The sequence below is a fragment of the Gorilla gorilla genome, chromosome 15 (genome assembly GCF_029281585.2).
Source record: "Gorilla gorilla gorilla isolate KB3781 chromosome 15, NHGRI_mGorGor1-v2.1_pri, whole genome shotgun sequence".
Classification (NCBI taxonomy): Eukaryota; Metazoa; Chordata; class Mammalia; order Primates; family Hominidae; genus Gorilla; species Gorilla gorilla.
In genome coordinates this window covers 121235533-121260483 of record NC_073239.2, presented here as the reverse complement: position 1 = coordinate 121260483, position 24951 = coordinate 121235533, and the positions used below count along the sequence as shown (strand labels likewise).

The 24951-nt window shown below is 53.6% G+C and overlaps 1 long non-coding RNA gene across 1 annotated transcript in view; it reads right to left on the bottom strand.

Annotated features, from left to right (window-relative positions):
- Window positions 1-969: 969 nt before the first annotated feature.
- Window positions 970-24951, bottom strand: part of LOC115930609 (uncharacterized) — a 63156-nt gene continuing 39174 nt past the window's right edge. The window contains exons 2-3 of the long non-coding RNA XR_004067236.3: window positions 1486-1554; window positions 970-1205 (exon numbers count right to left, since the gene is read on the bottom strand). This is a non-coding gene — a long non-coding RNA (uncharacterized lncRNA). The remainder of the gene's footprint in view (window positions 1206-1485; window positions 1555-24951) is intronic.

Sequence of the window (24951 nt, the reverse complement as noted above, 5' to 3'; positions counted from 1 at the left end):
CATTCACAGACATGCACACACTCACGCACACACAGATATGCACACACGCACTCATATGCATGCACACGCACATTCACAGACATGCACACACACACTCACACAGATATGCACACATGCACTCATATATGCATGCGCACACATTCACAGACATGCACACACACTCACAGATATGCACACATGCACTCATATGCGTGCACACAATTCAGACATGCACACACTCAGACATGCACACATGCACGATGCACACACACACACAGATATGCACACATGCACTCATATATGCATGCGCACACATTCACAGACATGCACACACACTCACAGATATGCACACATGCACTCATATGCGTGCACACAATTCACAGACATGCACACACTCAGACATGCACACATGCACGATGCACACATTCACACACATATGCATATGTGGCTGTGAGTGAATGACGGAGGGGGGACGGCCGTGCCACTCACACTTTAATGTGTATTTGTCCGTGATACGTGCATACACATGCACATACACACATGCACACATGCATGCACACACACATACACGTGCATGCACACATTCACACACATGCACACATGCACATTCATGCACTACTGGGAGCTGGGAGCTCCCGGGGTTCCAGGGAGCCAACGGCCTCTGGGCGGGACCTCTGGCCCCTCAGCTCAGCTACGGAACCTGGGGCCTCTGAGTCCTCGTCTGCAGATGGGATGCTGAAAGTCTTGAGAGTAGGGATGAAGAGCAAATGGATGCAGGCTTGGAAAGCTCAGGGGTGAGGTCTGAGGGGTCAGAACCTAGCCCCTGCTGTTATTCCCGCTTCACAGAGGAGATCAAAGACAGAACATGGCCGGTGCTCACACGGCAGGCAGCCACAGAGGTGGCTAGCTGTCCACTCACTGAATTCCCATTGCCTTTTCTTTATGTTAAAAAATAAAAATAAAATGAATTGAGTTCAGGTAAGGAAGGGGCAGCCCCTCCCCTGCCCAGAGGCACAGCTGGTCTCGGCCCTTCGGGGTGCTCCTTTTTTATCTTGCTAGTGATTGGCCTTGTGGTGAGCATGAGAGCCAGAAAGTTCTGGCCAATGAGATCCGCAAGGAGGTAGTCCAGGGCTCTTCAGAGATGACTCCTCTTCTTCTGGCTCTGGAAGCTGCCATGGGCTGTGGGCTGTCTTGGTCCACAAGGCAACAACTCTGGACGCCCCATGCTAAGGATGACAGGGCCAGGAAGACACAGCCAACCTCTGAGCCACCCCAGGCCACCTCCCCCAAGACATTTCCACCAGAAGACACCTTCACCACCAAAGCCCCCACAGGCTGGGGTTCCCAGGCAGCCAGCACCTCACCCATCCCTGCATCGCAGCTGGCCCCAGCCCTCTCCCAGTTCCACTTTGATGCCACTCTTTCTCCAGCAGCTGCTACCATCAGAGCCCTGAGGCCCACATCACCTCCTGTCTGCCCTCTGGAACGCAGCCTGGCATGACTCACCTGGGCCTAGGGGCCTCCACAGTCCCCGAGCCCCTAGGGGGTCTCCCCTCTATATTGCAGACGTGAATCCTGGGAGAGAGGAGAATATGGCTCCATCACCCGTGTTCGGCACCTGGCCAGGCCCCAGCATCAGTCCACAGTGCGGGACTACACCCAGAGAGGTGTCGCAGGGGCTGTCCGTGGAGGATGGTGCCTGAGAAGCTGGGACCATGGGATGGGAGAGGCACCTGCTCCCCCTTGCCCACCCCTTCAGTCTGGCAGAACTGGAAAGCTCCGGTCACCTGCCTGGCCTGGGGCCCCTGACACCCTGGGGGCCTGGGAGGTGGCTTGAAGGGGAGAGCTGGAGATGGCCAGGCTGCTGGACCAATGCCCCCTGTAAGACCACACTCCTGAATTCATTCCTCTTATCACCAACCCTCTTAAAATGTATTCAAGTTTGGTTTTTTTAATTATGCAAATGATTTGTGAATAAATTTGTATAATAAAAATTCAAACTTTACAGACACAGAAATCCCCTGTTCCCCTTCCTCGGTCCAAGTGGCCTCCCCAGGGTGACAGCCCTTCTCCCGTTGGTGTGTCATTCCAGAACATTCCCTGTGCACCTCGTGCATTTGTGTTTGGGGGAACGCAGCTGTGCTTTGCGTGTTTCCTTAGATGGCATCGAACGGCACACGTCACTCTGGGGTTTCTCTTTTCTTCCCCAGTGACTCAGTTATGCACACTGTTGAGGACAGGGCCGACTGCCCGCAGCACCCAGGCTGCCTTTGCGTGTGTCCACATGACCCAGCCACACTCCCCACCCCTCACAGCTCCGTGTGGTCATTTCCACCACCCGTCAGGATTCTCCACCCTCCTCGGGTAGGAGTGAGACCCAACGGGGTGGCAGAGCCCTGGAAGGCCCTGGGCCCTCAACCAGGAAGACCCACCTGGAACTGTGCCACCAACAAGACCCAACGTCTACTGAGTCAAGGAGCAGCATGTAGAATCCATGCTTACCGCGGCCAGAATGCCCCAGATGCTATGGCCATTGCCTGCCTTTCCCTGAGGACCTAGCTCATCTTTTTATCTGCTGTGTAGTATTTGCAGGGCAGACGTTGCTATGGTCTCCACGTTTGAGTCACCCCCAAATTCCATGTTGAAGTCCTCATGTCCAGCGTGATGCTATTGGGAGGCAGGGCCTTTGGGAGTTGATTAGGTCATGGAGGTGGAGCCCTCAGGAATGGGATTAAGGACCTAACAAAGACACCCTGGAGAGCTCCATCACCCCGTCTTCCATGTGAGGACACAGCCAGAAGACGGCCATCCGTGAACTGGAAAACAAAAGCAGCCCGCCCTCACGGACAAGGCGTCTGCCAGGGCCTTGCCCCTCCAGCCTCCAAACCTGGGAGACGTCAATCTCAATGTATAAGCCCCCTGCTCAGGGTGTTTTGCTACAGGAGCCTGAATGGCAGATCACACCACTTTATTCTGCATTCCTCTGCCCGTGAACTTGCAGGTAACTCCCACACGACAGGCCACGCTTGCCACAAATCCTGAATCTCAGGGTAGGGTCTCAGGGCATCTTCCTTGGTGGGCTGCCTCTCCTTGTCCTGCTCCTAGCCATGGAGCCCACTCTGGCCCTAAATATAGGTCTCGCCTGCCAGCCAGATTTCCAAGTGGTCTCTGTGCTGGGGACCCAGCGGGACCAGCCCTCTCTCCAGGGACTGCTGTCAGGATGAGGAATTGTTTTTCCAAATGTGGCTTTTGCCGCAATCTCCTCTTTTGTGTTCTGGACAATTTGATCAAACGAGCAATAGAGAATCCATCAACATCTTCCAACCAGGAGACAAAGAGGCCTGACATGCCGCACGATGGCGTCCCCTGGCCCCACACCACACGGCAGGCCACCCAGGCTGGAGAAATCAGCCTGTTTTGTGCTGAGATGATAACAAATCACAGTAGGCACACCCACGCTCCGGGTGCCCACATTGTCCGCCTGTTGCCTGTCATTGCAGATGAAGCCCGGGCTCCTGCGCTCTGTGTGTGGGGCTCAAAGCTGGACTGTGGATCCCAGATAAGCACTAGGACCCCGGCCACTGCTCACGGCCCTGCCTTGGCCTCCAGAGCTCTAGAGAGGCCTAGGTGACCCCCAGTCCTGCCCAGGAGGGGCACAGCTGGGCTCTCCAAACTCCAGATGTGACCAGACCTGCCCTGTATGCACGGTGCATGGCAGGCTCATGAAACCCAACTGCCGATGAGGGTAGGAGCTGGCCATCTACCAGGACGGCCAGACACTGCCTCTCCAGCTAAGGCTGGGCCTTCCAAGGCTGGTCCCCAGGGGGTTCTCAGGACATCCAGGTGACAGTGACAATGGCAAATCATGGCCACCGGCTTTTCCTTCATCCTTGCTGGGGGAGCGCTTTCCACCCTGCGTCCTCCCTCGATAGGACAGGAGTGGTCCAGGCCCCAGAGGCTTCATGCGAGTGCCGAGGGGCCCACAGGGCAGAGCTGTCCTTCTGGAAGGTCAGAGACCCAGAAGCACAGACCCGGCTGTAGCATGAATGACCCTGGTGCCCATTTTACCTCCAGCTGTCCCATCCCATCCTTCAACTGAGTGGACGCCCTGGAGCGCTGCAGGGACGCACAGGTCCCGGAAACCATGTGAGATCAGTCTGCAAACTGCAACCTGCCAGGCATGTGGAGCCTCTGCCAGCCACGAGGGAGCCCAGCACGCAGTGAGCACCTTGCACCCTCACAGTTACCAGTCACGCTGCCTCCGTGACGATGGTGGAAACGAGGAAACGGAGGCACAGTAGAGGGAGGTCCAGGAGGCAATACAGCGTCTGCTGCAGAGGACGCAGCCCAAGTTCCCTGATGCTAAAGGGATTTGCCTAAACACACCCACCTGAACCCCTCGCAGCAAAGCCTGGGGCTTAGGCAGCCCCTCACACAGGCCTGAGCTCTGAGCCCCCACCTCACCCTGAGCCCTAGGGCACCTCCCCATGCCTGAGTGGGTGGGCTTTAGAAGCACCAGCCCCCTCCCCTCCTGCCTGCACCCCTCCCTCAGGTGTCAGAGAGGCAGACCCCCTGCTGAGCTCTGCTGGACAAGCTATGGCAGATGTGTGGGAGTTGCACACATTGCAGTCTGGGCTCCTGGCGCAGAGCTGCACACAGCAGGTGCACCGCAGAGGCCAGCAGGGCCCCGGCCCACACCGCCACCCCAGAGTCCTGTCTCAGCCCAGTACGGAGAAGCCCCTCCCCTTCCTCTGCAAGCCCAGCCTCTCGCCCCCACCCATGACAACTCAAGGGTGCAGCAGCTTTGCCCACTGAAGCTTGGGCACCAGAAGGCCTTGTTCCAAGACCCAAGGCAGGAGGACAGCAGCACCACAGAGGGGGCCCTGGGCCACCTGCTGGCTAGCGAAGCCACCTCACCTTTCCACAATAGGTCCCCCTTTCACCCTGAGTGAGAACCGCCCCTACCAGGGGGCTACCTGGGGGGCCGCAGCCTCCCAGCTGCCAGCACACGCCCAGTGCTTTCTCCAGCCTGGCCCAGCCCCAGCCAGGCAGGACAGCCCTGCAGAGCACCCCTGAAGGCCGCACACTTGCAAGCTGCCCACAGACTGTGCAGTGCTGGCTGCCTTTTATGGGGATGCTACGCCTACGCAAGCCGAGCAGAACAAATGAGATTGGAATTTTATGATTCTTTTACAGTGCTGCTCTGCGGAGAGCTTGTTTAATTAGCTTCTAACTCAACACCTTTGGCGACTCTAAATAATTCACCACCCCGGCCCCCCTCACCCACCCAGGTGTGCCAGTGCTGCTTCCGCCCCCACCAGCTCTGCAGGGAGGTCACAGCTCCACAGTTCCAAGGCACAGGCCCCTCGAAGGGCAGATGCCTGGTGACGTGTCCTTTTCAGGAGCAGCCTTTCCAGAAGGCACAGTAGCCTTCCTACCTGGGCACAGCCACAGGTGTGCCAGGCCACCCTGGGGACAACGGTCAACCTCTCTGGACTAGCAGGGAACACTCCCGCCTGCTCTGCACACGCCCCCTCCACCCTCCTGGGCAGCAGTTTCTCTGCCCCCAGCCTCAGCACTGGCCTGACCACCCCAGGGGCCTCAGCTGCCCATCCTGGGCTCCCTCCCTTCCTGGTGTTCCACAAGGTCAGTGTCCCACCGTCTCCTCCTCTAGGAGCCTAGCAGCAGGCACAGCGCCGACCCCCATCCACTGCAGGGCGGAACCCGGGCCACGGGAGCATAGATCAAAGGGTGACCACCCGCCCACGGAGGGAGCCAGTTCCCGGGGCCTTCCTGAGCCCCTGGGTGGAAATGCACAGACTGTGGCTCCTAGGCCAGTCCCCTGGCTGCTCTCGGGGAGGGGGTCATCGCGTCCATCCCCCTGCTCCATCGCATCCAGACCCCGGCAGAAGCTCAGCCCTGGCCTTTCTGGAGAGGAGCTGGGAACCGGGAGCCCATAAACCCAAGCCCAGCCCTGCTCCTGTGTTTAACAGCCCCCGTCAAGGACTCCTGCCCGGATTCAATTACCATCGCAGGTTTTATAAGACCAGCAGCGCTCACTGCGCTCTGACAGAGAGACGTGACCCCGTGCCAGCTGGCTCCTCTCTCTCTCTCTTTCTCTCTCTGTCGTACACGTTCAAATGCCAAGGGGCGCTGGGGAGGGCGGAGAGGCCAAAGTTACCTCCTACACCTTCTCCTAGGAACGAGGAAGCCCAAAGTGAGTGAAGCCAGCTCTGAACGCACAGGAAGGGTCAGAGGACATGCTGGCAGGCCACTCCGTGTGCCCTGGAATTATAGAGGAGCAGGGCTGGCACAGGGAGGCATGCCCACCATGCCTCGGGTGATGTGGAGAGCCCGTGTGTTGTGTGTGCTCACGGCCCCACACAGCCACCCCAGCACGCCACCCTGACTGCCTGCCTCTGCCTCCACTCCTGCCCCACGGTCCTGGGGCTCAGGCCTTGGCATCCTGCCTTGTGGCCGGAGTGGGCTATCCCAGAGTGGACACATGACCCGCACCAGCCAGGGCTCCTGGTTTCTCCCTGGGATGGGAAGAAGAGGGGCCTCCCCCAGCAGAGAGTCTTAGGCATATGGGGTTTCAGGTGCTTTGGGGCAAAGTGAGTCTCAGGGCATAGATCTGGCCCACCCGAGGGCAGAAGAGAAAGACGGGGACAGGCTAGCTGGAGGTCCCCTAGGCCCAGCCACACGGCCCTCTCCTCAATGCATTGCCCCCAGGAAGTGTCCCCAGCACCTGAGCTCCTTGGCAATGGTCCATCTGGGGGAAGAGGTGAGAGAGGAACCCCAGGTGCCCCCAGGAGGCCTGGCCTTGGCGTTCAGTGGCCTCGCTGTGTGCAGGCAGGCAGCCGGTCTCAGTGTTTCTCATTCCCCAGACACAGAATGGGCACGTTGCAGAGCAGGCTCCAGGGCGTCTCTTGGAGGCAAGTGCCCCACCCAGGCCTGGCTCCATGGATGACAGGGACAAGAGAGGATGTCTAAAGTCCTCAGGAAGCCTGGGCCCTGCTGGTGTAGGTCAGCAGACAGCATGGAGGCCGTGAGCATGGGCCCCCCAGCACAGGCTGCCATCCCTCAGCCCCCATGACCAGAGCAGGGGCAGCCGACCCAGCCTCAAGGACCTCTGGCATTGAGGCAGAGGCAGAGGGCAAGGGCCCCCGCTGGCCTTAGTGGCCACAGGGCTCTGTGAGGGCTGGCGCTGTGAGACGCCTCCCTCCATGCTCTGCCCTTTGGATTCTTGGGCAATGAAAGCTCACACTCCTCCCGCCCAAAAGCCACCAGCAGGCTCCACACGCTTCCCCCAGGGGCAGGGGCAGGATGTCCCAGCCATGTGCACACCAGCAGAGGGGAGAGGGAGGCTTCCTGCATCCCCCCAAGCACTGCTGTCCCTTCAGGGCCTCCTGGGAGGGCTTGGGGGCTCAGGGATGATCTCCTCACTCAGACAGATGCTGGGGTGAGGGCTCAACAGATGGGAAGGAGCGGAGCATTGCAGGTAGACCCACCCCACTCAACTGTTTGTGTCCTTCAAGACATGGGGGCCCACAACAGCAGCAGGGACCTGGGGGCAAACCCACTGGGTGGGCTCAGTCTGGGGCCAGAGGGTGGCTCTGCTGGGTGGGGGTGGAGGCTTCAGACCCCCTTACATGGTTCTCGGGGTCCGTGGCCGAGTGTGAACGTCTCAAAGGTCAGGCTCTGAGCAGGGGGAGGGCGGCAGGGGCTTACTCACCTCTGCTCCAGGAGTCGACTGCAACTCCTCTGAAGCCCCCAGCCAGAGGGCCTGGCGCCCTGACCTCCGACTTTCCCGTGGGCCTGATCGTGCCTGAGATGGTCAGCCCTGCCCCGCCATCCCATGCTGGCTCTGCCTGCTGGGTTCCCTTCCTGCCTAGGCCGGCAGAGAAGTGACCTGACACCGCGGTCAGTGTCCCCAGACCTGAACTCTGCCTACCACAGCCTCTCTTCCCGTGCGTCTCCACGGCCTGGGATCCAAGACAGGCAGGACCTTCAGCTCTGCCCTGCGGGGCAGGTTGGCCTAGGAATTTTAGCACACCCTCAGGTCACCTCAGGCCCCTGAAGCTTTCTGGAGCCAAGACTAGCCCAGGACCAGCCTCCACACCATCCCTGGTGCTGAGTGGAGGTGGCCCAGACCCTCGGGAGCTGCCTGTGTGCTGGACTGGGGCAGCCCTGTATGCTGGGCCCAGGGCCTGGACGTGCATCATCCACAGCTCACAGCACTGGGTACAGGGCTTCCTGCAGGGCACCCTCCCCATGGCCCGGGGCCCGCCACTGGGCAGTGGCACCCAGGGTGTGCCCCGCAGGGCACTGAGTTGCTGCCAGTGATGCAGGCATGAGGCAGCTGCGCTTCTTCCCCAACGCCCACCCTCCACCCAATCACTCCACAAGCCCCGTAGGCCCCATCCCCAAAAGTCAGCAGCCACACTGACCCGCCTTCTCTATCTTACAGGCAGGTGTGTGTGGCGGGCGGCTGCAGTCAGGAGACTGATTCAGATCATACATGCACACTTGCACGCACACACTCGTACACACACGTGCGCACACGTCCACTGCGACCACCCCGTCTGGCCCCAGCCCACTGCTCCGCTCCCTGCTTCCTCCCTGGCCAGTGCCATTCCCTTCAATCTGATCAGACCACAGTGGTCCCTGCTCAAAACCCACCCATGGCTTCCCATCATTTGCCAGGTCCCAGCGGCCCCCCGCAGTTCCGGGAACACAGCGAACGCCCCCACCAGCCTCTGCTTGGAGCCCTCTTCTCCCACCCTGGGAATGGCTCCTCCTTGCCTCCCGGCCTGCAGCCCCTCTTCCGACTCAGGCCCCCGCTCCCCCGCGGAACCTGTGGTTCCAGATCATGCGTCAAACAGCTTTCTGCAAAGATCCCGTTTCCTCGTGAATGACCCGATTTCACACTTGAAGGTGAGCAGGAGCCTTCGCCACCACTTTGTGGATGTCCTGGAACCTGGACGGACACTGGGCCCCTCACAGGTCATCAGTGGGTATCTGCGGCGTGAGGAGCCCAGGCCTGCTGCCTGCCCGACCACTGACCTGGCTAAACCTGCCTCATGAATGGGGTTGCAATGAACCCCCCAAGCAGCCTGGGAGGTCACTGTTCTTACTATCTTGAGAGCTGAGGTTCAGAGAGGTAGGTAACCTGTCCAAGTTCACACAGCAGAGGCACAGGGCCAGGTCTGCCTCCAGATTCTGACCACTGCACTCCCGTCTATGCTGACATTTAATCCTCAGTGTGGACTGAAAGGTGTGGGCAATTTGTCCCATGTCACAGATGAAACAGGGGCTCAGGGCCCTTCTGCGCTGGCCCAGGTTGCACGCCTCATGTGCACTTATGTCAAGCAGGGATCAGAGGCTGCCTAGCTGGGCCCGTGCTGTCTGCTGCCCCAGGGCCACACACACACACACACACACACACACACACACACTCTTGGGTCTGGAGGGAGGGGCTGCTGGGGTTTGGAATTTTTCCTGAAGGCAGGCTGCCATCCACACCCCTCCCCACACTGACTTTTAAGACATATCAGCTAATTAACTAATTGCTGGCTCTCAGTGTTGCCAAATCCCCCTCCCGAGGCATCTGGCCCCAGCCTGGGTGCTCCCATATGCCGGCCAGCCCTGCCAGAGAGAGCTGGCGCCCACTCCCTGCCTGGCGCGGCTGCGGGCCCCTGGCTCAGCACCCAGGCTGCCAGTTTCTAGTTGGTTTCTGGTTGGTTCCTGAGCACTGGGTGTCCTGCCTGGCCAAAGACCCCAGCAGGCTGCCTGGGGCCAGATAAGGGCAGCCTCTTCCCCCTGCCTGGGGCTTGCCTGCTGGGTCTCTATCGCCTGCCCGCACCCCAGAGGGGTGACCATCCCCTCCCCAAGCCAGCATCTCCTGGTCTCCCAGAAGGGAATAGCCACTTCTGATCTCTCTCCCCAATAAGTCGAACATCCTCATTCTCTTAATTATTGGAGAACAGATTCTTTCCCCCAAATAATTAGGCAATTTAAATCATACAATCTTTCTCTGGGAACTATATTTAACCCTGATTTGAATGTAATTTACACATCGCAGCTCCCTTAAGCAGCTCTGGAAGCCAAAACATGGATCAAATATTTTTTAAATGTCAAATGCTGCTTAATTGTGGATCGCACTGAATTTATTTGTACAGATAAGCGTTTGATCTTCTACCTCCTTCTCTGCCCAAAGTAATTTTTCCGTAATCTATATCATACCCCAATTTCTCTAATAGCTGGAGGATTGAAATGATACATGAGAGGCCCTCAAATTTGCAGAGTATTTTAAAAGATGCATATTCAAGATTGGAGCAGGAAACTTCTAACCGGAGACTTGAGGGGAATTCATTAAGGCAAAAAGAATCCTGGTGCCTGGAGTGGCCAGTGCAGGGACTCCTGGGGAGGGGGCTGCCACATTACCCAAGCCACCAGGGCTGTGCTGCTCCCTGCCCAGGACAGACCCCGGGCAGGCATCCCCTGGGCAAGGGTCTCCTCTGGTTGCTGCTCCACCCTCGTTTCTCCCCTTGCTTAAAACATTTCGATAGAAAAGGAGGCAGATAAGATAATGTGCAGGGAAGCAGAGTCAGGGTATAGACGGTGCCTGCAAGGCCAGGACTGGCCCAAGGGGAGGCAGGAGGCCCCTGTGCTTGTCAACCTGAAGTCAGTGAGGGTCTCCAGGAGAAGGTAGTGGCATGGTCTGTGTTAGTCAGCTATGCTGGATTCTGCTGCCATGACAAACATCCCCAGAAGCTCAGCGATTCAGGATTGGAATCACTGAGGAATGCCTCTGATCTCTCTTTCAGCACAAGGTTTTTTTCTGGCTGGTGTTCCGTGTAGGTGGCAGGCGGCTGTGGGTCTGCCCCGTGCATCTTCTCTCTCCTGGGATCCAGGCCCTCCCGCAGCCAAGGGAGAGTGAATGTGGCAGGACCACGTGGTGCTCTTCAGGTTGGTGCTGGACACAGCCCGGCCCACTGCTGCTAACATCTGCTCACTCTGGGCAAGTCGCGTGGTTAAGACTGCTGTGAGTAAGGCGGGAAAGTCCCAGAAGAGGAGTCCACGTTGGTGACCATAACCCAGCAGCCCATACACCTCACCATTCGTGTTCACTCCCCTCACGTCTGCACACAGAACATGTGGGAAACAGCCTCAGCCTCCCATCTGAACACATCTCCTCCCGATCCAGGAGCTAAAAGGGAACGTTAGCTTCCACTCACAACACAAAATACCATGGCGGGACAGACCCCGGATGGACGGAAGAAGCACCCCTTTTGGAGAGGGAAAGGGCGGCACTGTGTTCACTCGTGGATGGCAGCCCTGTGCTCCTGCTGGGCAGAGATTTTGAGAGCCCCATACCTGGGCGTGGGGAATGTTTCCAAACCAGGCTCTCATGGTGACCATCCAGCCCGGTTCACCAGGACGAGTGGGTTTCCTGAGAGGTGGGACTTTCAGTGTTGAAGCCAGCGAAGTCCCAGGCAAACCCCAGGGGACTGATCAACATACCTGACTCCAGTCCATGGTGTGAGCCCCTAATCCATTGCTGGCCCATCACCGAGCTCGCCTCTGGGAGGTTCTTCCTTTTCCATCACCCTCCGGGCTACATCTGAAGAGGATATTGGAAATTATGTCCTCAGGGAGCCCGCACCACTCCTGCTTTCTGTCCACAGAATGCTGGAGGCTCAGACGTGATTTTTAAATCTTGCACCTTCGCAGTCACTGCAAGGCAAAGCTGGGTGTGCAGCTCCCTCAGCACGTGGCTGGCTTCACGTCTGTTTTGGGCAGTTCATGGCAGGTGAGGAGATACGTCTCACTGTCTTGACTTTACGGCAGCTACTTTTAACTTCTGGGGCTTCCTTGGGAGAGCAATGCCCCCAATTTCTCTTCTTACAAAATTTCACCTGACTCAAAAGATTTGCTGGGGTCGGGTACAGTGACCCACGCCTGTAATCCCAGCACTTTGGGAGGCCAAGGCAGGCAGATCTCTTAAGCCCAGGAGTTCGAGGCCAGTCTGGGCAACATGCCAAGACAGCATCGCTACAAAACTTTAAAAATTAGCTGGGCTAATTTTAAAATTATGCCTGTAGTCTCAGCTACTGGGGAGACTGAGGTGGGAGGACAGCTTGAGCCCAGAAGCTTGAAGCTGCAGTGAGCTGTGTTCGTGCCACTGCACTCCAGCCTGAGCAACAGAGTGAGAACTGGTCAAAGAAAGAAAGAAAGAAAGAAGGAAGGAAGGAAGGAAGGAAGGAAGGAGAAGGGAAGGGAAGGGAAGGGAAGGGAAGGGAAGGGAAGGGAAGGGAAGGAAAAGAAAGGAAAGGAAAAGAAAGGAAGAAAGAAAAGAAAGAGAAAGAAATGTACTGGGCTGCCACCTTAATCTATTCAGAGATCATAACCCCCGGGGGTCACACTCTCCACCTGGCTTTTGCCACCAGCCTGAGCCTAACTGGCTTTTGTGGAGCAAGCATGTCTCCCATTTATCCTTTACTGGTTGAAGCTAAGAAGCAGTTGCCTCTTTCAAGGCTGTTTGCAAACCAGACAATTTCCATCTGAGCACATCTTTCTTGTATTATCTCATCCGTTATCTCCAATAGCAACCAAGACACATCAGTCACATTTGGTTTCCAAACCTCTTTGCTTAAATCCACAATCTCCTGTTTTCTGTTTGGTGGTGATGGTTGTTGTTTTGAGACAGAGTCTCACTCTGTCACCCAGGCTGGAGTGCCGTGGTGCAAGCTTGGCTCACTGCAACCTCCGCCTCCCGGGTTAATGCGAATTCTCCTGCCTCAGCCTCCCAAGTAGCTGGGATTACAGGCGTCCGTCATCATGCCTGGCTAATTTTTGTATTTTTAGTAGAGGCGAGGTTTCACAATGTTGTCCAGGCTGGTCTCGAACTCCTAGCCTCACGTGATCCACCCGCCTCAGCCTCCCAAAGTGCTGGGATTATAGGCGTGAGCCACTGTGCCCAGCCCAAAGCCTCCTATGTTTTCTGCCCCCAAGAAAACATATAGATGACGGTTTTGCCAAATGTTTCACCACATAAAAATGCTGCTCCCAGCCTCTAATTATAGTTTCTCCCCCTCCCCTGCCCCACCCCAGCCAATGCCACAAATTTTAGGTTTTGTGTGTGACAGCACTGAATTCTAGGTGCCAGTTTCTCCTCGAGTCAGCTGATGCCAGGCCGGGCTGTGGCCCCAGCAATCTCGGCGTCTCAGCAGCTTACAACACACGTGTGTTTCCACTCGGGCTCCGCGTTTCCTGTAGGTCAGCCGGGCGCTTGCCACAGCTGAGCAACCAGGCTGGAGGAGCCGCTCCCTCCAGGACCGTTTCACTCTCTTGAAGAGGCGCTTCTGCTTCTGCTTATGTTCCATCGGCCAAGGTAAGTCAGGAGGCAAAGCCTGACGACATTGAAGAAGGAAAAATAAGTCTCTCTGAGACAGGGTGGGCGTGTGGGGCTGGCGAGCCGGGGAGAAGAGGCTCCTCCAACAGCTGATCACATGTAGCTCGCCGTTCTGTGGTCTTGCAAACAGTCACTGGCCCACAGCCAAGGAAAGGACTTGCTGGCAACCGAGAGGCCACAGGGGCTTAGGACTGCACGCAGCCACTTCTTCAGCTTTACTGCAGCAGCTCCAGACACGTCCTTCCAAACAACACCGGAGGCAAAAACTCAAGGAGCTGCAAGGAGAACAGACAAACCCACCTCTATAGCTGGAGACATCAACACTCCTCTTTCAGTCATTGGTAGATCAAGCAATCAGAAGTCAGCAAGGACAGAGGTGACATGAAGAATGCTATCAATCAACGTCATCAACTGATGTTTCTAGAACATTCCACCCAGCAACAACAGAATACGTGCAGGTTCACGTTCTTTTAAGCTCTCGTGGAGCATTCGCCAAGGACAGACCGCATTCTGGGCCGCAGGACCCGCAATAACAAATTTAAAAGAAGAGAAGTCGTGCTCTTAAGACACATGCTCTTAAGGCATAAACTAGAAATCAGTAACAGAAAAGACAGCTGGAAAATCCCCAAATATCTGGAGATTAAGCAACATACTTCTAAATAACACATGGGTCAAAGGAGAAGTCTCAAGAGAAATTTTAAATATTTAGGAATAAATGAAAAGACAATTTATCAAAATGTGCAGGCTGCAGCAAAAGCAGTACTCAGGGGAAATTTATAGCATGAATGTACATGTTAGAAAAGAAGACAAGTCTAAAATACATCATCTATGCTTCCATTGTAGGAAACTAGAAATAGAACCATTTAAGACTACAGCAAGCAGAAGAAAAGGAATAATAAAAAGTAAAGCAGAATTCAATGAAACTGAAAACATGAAAGCGATAGAAAAAATCAAAAGCTTATTTTTTAACAAGATCAATGGAACGGACTAACTAAGGAAAAAAAAACAGAGAAAACATAGATTGCCAATATCAGAAATGAAAGAGAGGTTGTCACTGCTGATTCCGTAGACATTAAAAGTCTAATAAAGTAATACCGTGAACAGCTCTATCTCTACAAATTTGAAATTTAAGATGAAATGGGCCAATTCTTTAAAAGACATAAACTACCCAAGGAGAAATTAAAAAGCTAAATAGTCCAGACATCCCACTGCTGGGTATATACCCAAAAGCAAGGGAATCAGTATATGGAAGAGATACCTACACTCCTATGATGGTCACAGCACTTTTTACAAGAGCTAAGATTTGGAAGCAACCTAAGTGTCCATCAACAGATGAATGGTTAAAGAAAATGCAGTATGTATCTACAACGGAGTACTCTACAGCCATAAAAAAAGAATGAGATCCAGTCATTTGCAATAACACAGATGGAACTGGAGGTTATTATGTTAAGTGAAATAAGTCAGGTCCAGAAAGATCAACATCTCATGTTCTCACTTATCTGTGAGAGCTAAAAAATCAAAACAATTTAACTCAAGGACATAGAGCATAGAAGAATGGTTACCAGAGACAGGGAAGGATACTCAGGGGCTGGGAGGGAGGTGGGAGTGGTTAATCAGTACAAAAAAAAAAAAGTAGAAAGAATGAATAAAGCCTAGTATTTGATAACACAATAGGGTGACTATAGTTAATAATAACTTAATTTTACATTTTAAAATAAAGAATGTAATAGGATTGTTTGTAATTCAAAGGATAAATCCTTGCAGAGATGGATACCCCATTCTCCATGATGTGCTTATTTCACATCGTATGCCTATATCAAAACATCTTCATCTCATGTACCTCATAAGTATATACAACTACTATGTACCCACAAATACGTTTTAAAATAATTTAAAAATTTTTAAAAGCCTTAATAGGTCTATATCAGTTAAGGAAATTTAAATAATACTTCATTATCTTCAAAAAAGAAAGCACTAGGCCCAGATGGCTTCACTGGTGAACTCTACCAACTATGTAAGGAATAAATACCAATTCTCTACAGTCTGTCTTTATATGCAATAACACAGATGGAACTGGAGATCATTATGTTAAGTGATTTAATTTTTCTTCTGAAAAATAGAAGCAGAGGAAATGCTTCCTAACTCATTGTAAGAGGTCAGCATTACCCTAATACCAAAACAGATAAAGAAATTACAAGAAAAGAAACTTGAGACTACAAACCAATAACTCTCATGAATGTAGATATGAAAATAATCAACAAAATATTATCAAATCAAATCTAACAATGTATAACCACAATTACACAGCATGACCATGAGGGACTTATTTGAGGTATGATTTCCACATCGGAAAATCAATCTAAGATATGTGTATTAATCTGCTCTCACGCTGCTAATAAAGACATACCCACGACTGGGTAATTTATAAAGGAAAGAGGCTTAATGGACTCTCAGTTCCACATGGCTGGGGAGCCCTCACAGTCATGGCGGCATGCAAGAGAGAATGAGGAAGAAAAGCAAAAGGAGTTTCCCCTTATAAAACCATCAGATTTCGTGAGACGTATTCACTACCTTGAGAAGAGTATGGGGGAAACCGCCACGATGATTCAATTATCTCCCACCGGGTCTCTCCCACAACACATGGGAATTATGGGAGCTACAATTCAAGATGAGATTTGGGTGGGGACACAGCCAAACCATAGCAACATGTAAATGATTAAATGGATGAATGGATGAATCTATCTCCTGAAAGAAATAAGCAAACACAGCAAGGTTGCAAGATACAAGGTTGATATGTGAAAGTCAGATCCTTTCCTATATGCCAGCAATAAACAATCAGGATTTGAAATTTAAAGAACAATACTAGTTATAGCAGAACCCCCAAAAGTGGAATATCTAGGCACAAATCTAACAAAACATGTACAGGCTCTGTATGCTGAAAACTGCAAACCTGTGATGAAAGATATCCAAAAAATCTAAATGAATGAAGAGATAGTCCATGTTCACATAGGAAGACTCAATATTGTTAAGGTGTCTACTTTTCCAAATGTGGTCTATAGAATCAATAGATCTAATCAACCCTAATCAATATCCCAGCAAACTATCCTGTAGATATCAACACACTGATTCTAGAGTTTATACACAAAGCCAAAAGACATAGAATGGCCAACACAATGGTGAAGAACAAAGCTAGGGGACTCACGCTTTGCAATTTCAAAACTTCCTATAAGATGATGGCATCAAGACAGGAAATATTGATGAATGAATGGATAAACAGATCAGTGGAATAGAACAGAGATCCACTAGTAGACCCACACAGATGCCAATGATCTTTGACAAAGGAGAAAATGTGTCTCTAACAGAGAAAGTCTCGTCAACAAATGGTGCTGTAATATTTAGACATCCATATGCAGAATAAGTAAATAAATCTAGACACACACTGAGGGCGTTTTTCACAAAAGTCACCTCAACACGGATCAGAGGCCTAAATGTAAACCATAAAACTAGAAGAAAGCAGGAGACCTACGTGACCTTGAGTCTGGCGATGAGTTTTTGATTGCAACACCCAAAGCCCAACCTATGAAAGAAAAAATTGTTAAGATGTGTTTTTCATTAAAAACTTCTGCCCTGCAAAAGAAACCATTAAAAGAATGAAAACACAAGTCACAGGCTGGGAGAAAACCTTTGTAAAATGTAAGTCAGATTAAAGGACCTGTATCCAAATCACACAAAGAACTTCCTAAAACTTAACAACTAGAAAACGAACAGCGCAATTTTAAAATGGGGGAAAGGTCCGAACAAACACCTCACTCAAAAAAGACAAATGTCAAATAAGCATATAAAAGGATGCTTGATATCATTTTTCATGAAGGAAATGCAAATTAAAACAACGAGACACCACTCTCCCTATTAGAATGGCTAAATTCCAAAAAGTGACAATACCAATTGCTATGAGAATACACAGCAACAGAAACTCCCATTCACTGCTGGTGGGAAGACAAAATGGCACAGCCACTTTGGAAAACAGTCTGGCAGTTTCTTACAAAGCTAAACATAGTCTCACCATATGATCTAGCAGTTGCATTCCTAAGTATTTACCCAACTGGCCTGAAAAACTTAGGTCCACACAAAAGCCTGTATGCAAATGTTTATAGCAGCTTTATTCATAATTAACAAAACCTAGAAGTAACCAAGATGTCCTGGGTGAATGGATACACAAATTCTGGCAGATCCATCCATACAATGGGATAGTATACACTGATAAGAAGGAGTGAGCTATCGAGCCACCAAAAGACAGGCATGAACCTTAGATGAATATTGCTAAGTGAGAGAAGCCAATCAGAAAAGACTACAGTGCTGTATGGTTCCAACTGTATGACTTTCTGGAAAAGGCAAAACTGTGGAGACAGTAAGAAGATCAGTGTTGGCGAGGGGGTCCAGGTGAGAGGAGATAGTTGGATAGGTGGAGCACAGGGTTTGGTTTGTTTGTTTGGTTTTGGTTTGCTTGGTTTTGTTTTGTTTTTGAGACGGAGTCTCGCTCTGTCACCCAGGCTGGAGTGCAGTGGCGCGATCTCGGCTCACTGCAAGCTCCACCTCCTGGGTTCACGCCATTCTCCTGCCTCAGCCTCCCGAGGAGCTGGGACAACAGGCGCCCGCCACCTCGCCCGGCTAATTTTTTTGTATTTTTAGTAGAGACGGGGTTTCATCGTGTTAGCCAGGATGGTCTCCATACCCTGACATCGTGATCCACCCGCCTGGGCCTCCCGAAGTGCTGGGATTACAGGCGTGAGCCACCGCGCCCGGCCGCACAGGGGGTTTTTAGGGCTGTGAAACTAATGTGAACGACATTGTAATGGCAGAGACACGACACTGTGCATCTGTCAAAACCCACAGAATTTTACTGCAAGAGTGAGCTTTAATGTATGCAAATTTTAAAGCTCAGTCAAGAGGCTGGGGGTCTAGGACGGAAGGCGGGCCGTGTGTGGCGAGAGCCTCCAGCTGTATTACAGACCCAGGGAGCAGCTGTATTACAGACGCAGGGAGGGGCTGGGGGATGGCGCTGACCTGGGTACCCTCACAAATGACGAAGTCTGTGAAGCCAAAAGCAAATGATCCCGCACATGAGCCCTGTAACCTGGTAGACACACGCTTCTGCCGCGGGGTACAGGTGAGCAGTTCCTACACCGCTCCCCCTGCACACGGCAGCTTAGCAATTAGGTCCATGGATGGTGGGTCGTGGGGCAGGTTCCTCACTGTGGGGTGGGAGCTACAGACAAGCAGGGGCAGGGGCCAGAACGACCCACACGGCCGAGGGTCAGAGTTGAGACAGCAGCACCAGCTCCTTCCTGTGGGCTCCCTCTCCATGCGGGCGGTGTGACAGTTAACTTTATGTGTCAGCTCCCCTGGCCTGGGTTGAACGTTATTTCTGGGGATGTCCGAGGGTGTTCCGGATGAGATTAGCATTTGAATCAGCGGGCTCTGTAAAGCAGGCCGCCCTCCCCAGGGTGGGTGGCGTCACCCAATCTGCTGAGGACCCGAATAGCGCAGAAAGCAGAGAAAGGTGAATTTGCCCCCCTCTTCCTGCCACGCTGCTTGAGCTGGGACACTCACCTCACCTTCTGTGGCCCTGACACTGAGATTAACGCCATCAGCCCTCCGGCTTTCAGGCCTTCGGACTCAGACCGCACTGCACCACCAGCTTCCCTTGGTCTCCGCGGGCGTGGGACCTCTCGGCCTGCGTGGTCACCTGTGCCCAGGCTTCCAAGCAATCTCAAACAGGAGTGGGTGTGAACGTCCCACTGCATCCGTTTCTCTGATGACCCCTACTCACACGGAGGGTCACACACAGAAGCACGTTAGACATGCCCAGGTTAGTACACGCACAGACACTTCCCCGCTCTGCTGGCCGAGAGGGCCTGGAAGCAACCACACCCAAGCAGCAAGCACGCCCGGTGCCCAGGTCTTGGTGTCTAATGGGACCTTCCAACGAAAGGCACCGGGCTCCTTGGAGGAACAGCTGATCTGGGGCTGAGGCAGGAAACATACAGGATGAGCCTGGAGCTTCTTCTCATCCCAGAAAATAAGGACACGTTAAAACCAAAGGGACGGGTCACAGGCCAACTGAAGAGCTGCCGCCACCAAAGACAGGACAGCTTGAGCAACAAAATGGCGGAGGACTGGGACACCCGAAATCTGACAAGAGTGTCCGTGAGTCGTTGCTGATGGAACCCAAAAACTGAGCAAATGAGCAAACACGGGAGAAGGACGAGTCTCCAAGCAGAAGGATTCAGAAGGATTCATGCAGATCCTCTGCCCCCAAGGAGGCGACCATGACTCCCCACCCCGCGGTGTGGGCTGTGCACCGTGACTTTCCTCCAAAGAGTGCGGGAGGTCGTGGCGGGCTGGTGGGTGGGCGGTAACTTCACCTAGGAGAAAGCTGACAGCACGACCTCAGCCAGGGACCAAGGTCAGCGTCAACGGGGACAGCCGTGTTGAGAGCACGCACCCTGGGAAGGGTGTGGCACCAGTGGCCCTCTGCCCTGCCCCTGTGGTCTTCCTTCAAAAATCCGTAACTCCAGTCTAATCATGAGAAGAACAGCAGACAAATTCCAATAAAGGTTCCACAAAATACCTGACCCGTTCTCCCCAAAACTGTCAAGGTCATCAAAACAAAGGAAAGTCTGAGAAACTGTGGCAGCTGAGGGGGCCCTGAGGAGGAGCCGCAACCACCAAAAGGCGTGGTGTGTCCTGGACGGGGCCCTGAGGCAGGGGAAGGCCTCGAGGTAAAAACTCAGGAAATCTGCGTCATGTGTGGGCTTTAGCTGGTACCAGCGTATCCCTATTGATTCATTAATGTATCAAACGCATCAGACTCTGGGAGGTGTTCATGATGGGGCTTGGAGTAGGTGGTGTTTTTCTGTACAATCTTCACAATTTCTCTGTGAATCTAAAACTGCTCTAAAAAATAAAGCCTACTTTTAAAAAAAAGGCATACATTTTATTACATGGAAATTATACCTCGATAAAGTTGGCTGTAAATGGTTTTTTTAATGTGGTAGCCTGTTCTTTGGAGCTTTCATCTCCTGAAATAGAAAGATAATAAAGAAAAAACGTGCATCTGCAATCAGGAGTCGTGACTATCACTACGAAGGAAGGAGCCGGGATGCGGAAGCGGAAGCGGAGAAGTTTGTGAAGCTGCAGAGGGGGGCAGTGCAGGAATCTGGGAGCGGCCGCTCTGAAGCCTGTGCTCTCTGCTAGCTAAGGCCTCAGTGTTTGCACCCATGGGGACAGGGTCCCCATGTAATTACAAAAGGGGCTCAGCCCAGAGCTGGGACGGCAGCATCCCGGAGTCAGGCAGAACCTGCGTGGGGAGCATCATAAAGGCATTTATTTTCTTGGAGGAAGCATTGAGATTAAGCTTCCCAGCACCCGGCCGCGGTCACAGACCGTGAGCTGGGCAATCACCATTCCCATTTTTGCCAGGTTTCTAGGAAAACAGGCTTCGTGGCCAAGCGGGGACTGAGGCCATGTTAGGAGAGGAGCATGCAGCCCCCAGCCCAGCCTCTCCCAGCCTCCAAAACACACTGTACGTTGAGCATAATGGGTTTTAGGGAATTTATTTTGCCAATTTTAGAACCCACCATGAAGAAGAAATGTGAGAGAATTTTACGAGGTGTACTGTATATCTATAATACTCGTATTTTTTCTCGAAATGCTGAGAATATCAATTACATTTATGGCTTTACGAGGAGATGCTCCAACCCCTAGGATGGCAAAGTGCGTCTTAGCAGAAAATAAACAGTGGTGGGCACCACCCCCAGTGCCCGGGGGCTGTGAGACCGGATGGTGATTGAGGAATGGGTTCCAGATGAACCCATGGCTACCGTCTCGGGGAAGTGGGCTTGTGGGCATGTGGGCATGTGTGGGCGTGGGAGTGTGTGTGCACGTGTGTGTGGGCATGGGCATGTGTGTGCATGCGTGTGTGTGTGAGTGCACGTGTGTAGGGGCGTGTTTGTGCATGTGTATGCGTGGGAGGGTGTGTGCATGTGTGGGCGTGGGCGTGTGTGGGCATGTGCGTGTCTGTGCACGTGTGACGTGTGTGTGCACCTCCACTATGGCTTTATCAGTTCCTCACAGAGGAGGTCTGGGGGGAGGGAAGGTGAGTTTGGGAGGGACCCTTGGAAATGGAGAGCAGCCACCAGCCCCCAGCAGGGGACAGAGGGTGGCACTTCTCCGGGAGCCGGCTCCAGGCCAGAGCCTGACCCTCAGCCATTGAACAAGGCCCTGCAGCTGCTGAGAACTCTGACCTGGGGCTCTGGTGCCACCCCATCCTCCAGATAGGTGCACTATGACCTAAGAAGCAGTGGTCTTTCTGGGCCGTGCGCCCTGGACAGGTGAGGAGCCTGCGCACTCTGACGGTGTGCACATGCGCACACACACACACGTGCACACACACACATGCACACACACACGCGCACACATGTGCACACACATAGTCATACCCACACGCACTCAGGCACATATTTGCACACACACTCTCAAACACACAGGTGCCCACTAGCCTTGGTGGGGCTTGCTCCTTGTGACTAAAATATCCCTGGGAACAAGCTGCCCCTGGCCCCTGCCCACCTCTAGGAGGGAGGCCAGGCCCCCAGAGAGCAGGCCCTTCCCAGCAGGCCAGGGCTGCGCTCTGGGGGTGACCTGCGAGGTGTCCCCCCACTGCTGCGATGCTTCACATTATCTATGGCTCCAATGTGCACGTTTGTTTAAAATCCGCTGCAGAATTCATCCTCTCTGCCACTTACTCAGCCATTATCGGCCATCACAAAAGTGCCGAAGAGAGAGTCATAAACAGCCGTGATTTATGAGGCAGCCGGAACACGGGGACGAATGAGAGAAAATTAAATCCTTCACCTGTACGGTCATTTATGAGCTCGGCTCCCTCGCAGGGCCATGAGGGTAGGTGTCGGCCTGAGGCGCATGTTAAGTTCTGTCTCGTGCTCCCCTAGGGTGGGAGGGAAGGCAGGAGGAGTGGAGAGTCTCCGGACCTCAGGGTGGGAGAGGGGGCAGGTCTCCCGGAACAGGCCCTGCAAGTGCCCTCACTTCCCACCTCCCCAGCCACACCCAGAAGCCAGATGTCCTGTACCCGAGTGAGCGCCCCAGACCCCAGAAGCACTGCCTCTGCCTCCTGGTCCCTGCCCTCACCCGCACTCCCCACTCTGTAGTCCCAAATTTGGCAGTCAGATCCCAGAGGGCCTGAGCCCAGGAAAGTGGCTCCTTCATCTTAGGAAAAACCAGGAGCTTCCTTGGAACAGAAGCCAGCAGGCGGCAGCCCGTGTGTTCCCTCCCATGTGGTTTCCACTTCTTTAAAACACACACACACGCACCAGGAAATGCAATTGCCTATAGAGCTTTCTATGAGCTTATAAATGAGCAGGGCAGGTTCTGAGAAAAAAAAAAGATTTTTTTTTTTTTTTTTTTTTTGAGACAGAGTCTCGCTCTGTCACCAGGCTGGAGTGCAGTGGCGCGCTCTCGGCTCACTGCAAGCTCCACCTCCCAGCTTCAAGCAATTTTCCTGCCTCAGCCTCCCGAGTGATTGGGACTACAGGTGCCCGCCACCACGCCCGACTAATTTTTGTATTTTTAGTAGAGACGGGGTTTCACCATGTTGGCCAGGATGGTCTTGAACTCCTGGCTTCCAGTGATCCACCCACCTCAGCCTCCCAGAGTACTGGGATTACAGGCTTGACCCACCATGCCAGGCTGAATTTGATTTTTATTTTTTTAATATTTTTATTTTTTATTTTTTTAGACGGAGTCTTACTCTGTCACCCAGGCTGGAGTGCAGTGGCGTGATCTCAGCTCGCTGCAACCTCCGCCTCCCGGGTTCAAACGATTCTCCTGTCTCAGCCTCCTGAGTAGCTGGGACTACAGGCGCCCGCCACCACACCCGGCTAATTTTTGTATTTTTAGTTGAGATGGGGTTTCACCATGTTGGTCAGGATGGTCTTGAACTCCAAACCTTGTGATCCGCCTGCCTCAGCCTCCCAAAGCGCTGGGATTACAGGCCTGCGCCACCACGCCTGGCTAAATTGGATTTTTAAATTAAAGCCTGGTATGGACTGCGCCTGACCCTCAAAAAGGCATTGGCTTTGTCACAGGCTCGGTGGCACCATCATCCCCAGCTGCCACCCATAGAGGTGCTGCAGAATTATGTCTTTGGGCATGTGCCACAGAGGCCACGGGCAGCTGGGAGGGCTGGCCCAACCCCAGGCCTCGCTGGGAGCCTCCCTCCAGGAAGCACCCCCACCCCGGGGCTGCACTGCCCTGGTGGGCTCAGTTCCCTGGGCTTGTTGCCCTGGCTTGCCCAGCCTCCCCCAAGCTGGGGGCTCTGGAGCCTTTTCTCCCAAGTACCAGTTCGGCTCATGCCAACACCAGCGTCCTTACCCAAGGCTGGGGAGGCCCAGAACCCCATCCCAGGGACAGGAGCAGATGACAGGGAAGGGCAGAAAGGGGGTGACCCACAGACACCTCCAGCCACCCTTCTTGCCTGGGATACCAGACCCCTGCGTCAGCACCACTGCCTGGGCCAGCGCTCCAAGAGCCCCCTGTCCGGAGCTCATCCCCAAGCCCGGCACCCAGCGCTGCCTGTGAGCAAGCTCTAGCCACTTCCTGCTCTGCAGCTCCCATGCCTTACCTGGTCCTTGCCCCTGGGGGTGGAGAAGGCAGACAGTAGGCTCTGCCTCGGGGGCTCACCCGTCCTCCCAGCAGCCCAGGCCGGCCAGACCCACAAGATGCCAATACTGGGGCAGGGGCAGCCAGGACAGAGAGGCCCTGAGAAGATCCAGAGGAAGGGACGCTTCAACCAAGACTAACATTTTAAAACGGAGATAGAGAGGCAAGGCCCGAAGGCAAGCCCCAGGGAGAGTGTTGGCATGAGGAACAGATTTGCCAAGTTTGTATGCCAGCTTCGCATTTCTCTAATGGCTCAGGCCCAGTGGACCCTCTCAGAAGGTTCCTGCTAGTCCCAACTTCATTCATTCACGCCAGGGCAAGGTGAGGGCCTCACGTACTAAAGTCAGGGGCAGGGACCAAGCTCTGGCACCACCCTCACTGCCAGCCCTCGGGCGAGGCCTGTCCTCACCCTGGGCCTCAGTTTCCCCAGCTGGACAAAGAACGTATGTCTGAGGTCACTTGTAGCTCTAAGACCCTGGGGGTCGCTGGCCCAAGGTCCCCTGCTGAGTGTCACCCGCTGCAATGCTGCAGACCCCAACTCAGAGCCCCTCGAGGAGCCGCCACTCCCTTCCATCTCATTCTTGATTTCTTCCCGGCGTAATTGAAAAATCAATGTTGCAGCATTGTGCAAATCACAAATACAATTATTTCCAATCACAAAGGGAATGATCCTACAGCGACTGCAGCTGCTCCACCATGAGTCCCCAGCTGAGCCAGGGGCCGGGGTCGGGTAAGCCCCACCATGCTTGCGCACAGACACCAGCTCTGGGAGCTGCCATGCAGGGCGCCCCTCATGCCAGGGACACCCTAGCACGGTTTAA